Source organism: Tupaia chinensis, unplaced genomic scaffold (genome assembly GCF_000334495.1).
Source record: "Tupaia chinensis unplaced genomic scaffold, TupChi_1.0 Scaffold000539_1, whole genome shotgun sequence".
In the NCBI taxonomy this organism is placed as follows: domain Eukaryota; kingdom Metazoa; phylum Chordata; class Mammalia; order Scandentia; family Tupaiidae; genus Tupaia; species Tupaia belangeri.
In genome coordinates this window covers 2,455,295-2,457,655 of record NW_006160052.1, presented here as the reverse complement: position 1 = coordinate 2,457,655, position 2,361 = coordinate 2,455,295, and the positions used below count along the sequence as shown (strand labels likewise).

Genomic DNA, 2,361 nt, shown 5'->3' with positions numbered 1-2,361 from the left:
TTAACTTTATTTATTTATTTATTTTTAATTTGACCAGAGAGGGACAGAGTGAGTGAGTGCGTGAGAGAGTGAATGAGAAAGTAAGCCACCAGGTCCGGGACTCAAGCCACGGTTGGCCATGTGGGAGTCCAACGCCCCTAACCACCATGCCACCTGGTCCCCAGATAATGTAACTTTGAGGTCTTTTCTAACCTCAGTGTTCAATGTGAATCTGTAGTGCTTCTGATCAGAACCCACTGTAGCACCTTTTGTCAGGTTACTGACTTCACAGTCTTCTCTTTGTGTGCCAATGCTCTTAGAGTGATGACAGTTGTTGACTGGCTTGGGTAATGATGAGTTCTGCCCTCTGCGATTACAAAGTAGACTGGCTGGGGACCAGCAGATAGCATAATGGCTATGTTGCTGGACTCTCACATGGTCGACCATGGTTTGAGTCCCAGACCCGGTGGCTTAAACTCACACCAGGCGTGTGTGCGTACATGCCCAAGATCCCAAGAGGAGAATAGAGGAGAAGGGATTGCGGCGTGGCCATTCCCCCTGGGGGGTGATTTCTCACTTTCTGTCTGTGTTTCTGGCAAGCGCACACACCCTATAGCAAAAACCTCTCCAAAAAAAAAAAAAAGTAGACTGGTTGTTCTATAGGGGTTAAGAGTTTCATATAGAACTGGCCATGAGCTCTCTACTAATGCATAGTGCATATTCTTTCCTTACAGGTTGAAATTTATAAGAGTTTCCGCCCTGGTGACATTGTCTTGGCCAAAGTGGTATCCTTTATTCCCAGCAGATGCTGGTACTTTTTCAAAAGAAGAGATGGGAGTTAAGAAGCAACTTGAGTGGCTATGGGGGACTTAGAACCTTCGTTTTCCTTACCCAGTGTCCTGTGACTAGATCTCCCTTGGGGACGCACAGTCAAACTACCTGCTGACCACTGCCGAGAACGAGCTGGGCGTGGTGGTGGCCCACAGTGAGTCAGGTGAGTCAGTTCTTTCTGTGCTTCCACACCTCCCTTTTCCATGGGAACTGTGGTTTGGGGTTAATCCAAATGGGGTTAATTGTTTTCTCTGGTTTCTCTTGTTTTTAATGATGCGAGAAGCAATATGAGTAGAGATACTTAACTGGTAAGATTAGAATGCTGCTTTTGGGGGCCAGCCAATGGTAGCTAAGGCATCTGGATCCCACATGGCTGACTATGCTGTTGGCGCCCCAGACCCAGTGGCTTGAAAAACACACAGTGTGCATGTGTGCCCAAAATCCCAAAAGGAGAATGGAAGGGTTGCAGCACATCCAAAGTCTTGAAAGGAGGGAGGCAGCACGGGTCTGCTCCCTGGGAGGATTCTCTCTCTCTCTCTCTCTCTCTCTCACTCATGCATGCACATACTCCCTCCCTCTCTCCCTCTTCCTCCTGGGGGGGGGGGACCTCTATGTAAAGAAACAGGGATCTCACTCCATAATTCAGTGGAATAAACAAAGTCTTTTCAGTATGAGGTGTGTTGCACTGGCACTGGGTAGCTGAGTGACACTTCAGTCTCGTGCCCATCTGAGAGGAGAAAAGTCTTGGGCAAGTATTGGAGACCCAGCTCCAACACCATCTCTCCCCTTGCAGGCGTCCAGATGGTGCCCATCAGTTGGTGTGAGATGCAGTGCCCTAAGACTGCAGTGCCCTAGGACCCACACTAAAGATCTCCGGAAAGTGGCCCGAGTACAGCCTGAATTCTTACAGACCTAAGATGCCAAACTTTACCCCATAGAGGGGGCAAGCTGTTTCCAAAGGCACAAATAAGAAAATGACATCAGGGTGCCATCGTCTTTATTCACACACCTGGGACCAGCCAGAGCTCACCTTCAGAAAAACCTGCCAGAATCTTACTACAGATGGGACATTTTTCTTGTGAACCTTTTAGTGGATTTCCTTCTCTTGAACGATGAAACTCTTCTTTTGGAGGCAGTAGCAAACAAAACTGGCATGTTGGAAATAGCTCATTCCTTCTGGTAGTCCTTATAAATATAGCTGTGACTAAAGTATATTTTTTTATTAAAAGGGCTTTATGGTTTCTATATCTTGACAAGAAAAGGCATCTGTGTGGTGCTATGACATTAAAGCCAGGACGTGCCTGGCGGTGCCCATAGTCCGATGTGTGTTAAATGTGTTAAGTGCCGGCTTGCTCTGGACAAAGCCAGATCACTAGTCTTGTTTGCGTTTTTTTTTTTTTTTTTTTGGAGAGGTTTTTGCTATAGGGTGTGTGCGCTCACCAGACAGACAGAGAGAGACATAGAGACAGAAAGAGAGAAATCACCCCCCAGAGGGGATGGTCACGCCGCAATCCCTTCTCCTCCATTCTCCTCTTGGGATCTTGGGCATGC

The 2,361-nt window shown here is 47.4% G+C and overlaps 1 protein-coding gene and 1 pseudogene across 1 annotated transcript in view; both read left to right on the top strand.

The window, feature by feature from the left end:
* The window catches only part of LOC102484106 (exosome complex component CSL4-like), a 2,345-nt pseudogene extending 387 nt beyond the window's left edge, over window positions 1–1,958 (top strand).
* The window catches only part of LOC102480761 (exosome complex component CSL4), a 27,606-nt gene that overhangs the window by 16,235 nt on the left and 9,010 nt on the right, over window positions 1–2,361 (top strand). The gene's annotated exons all lie outside the window — the stretch shown is intronic.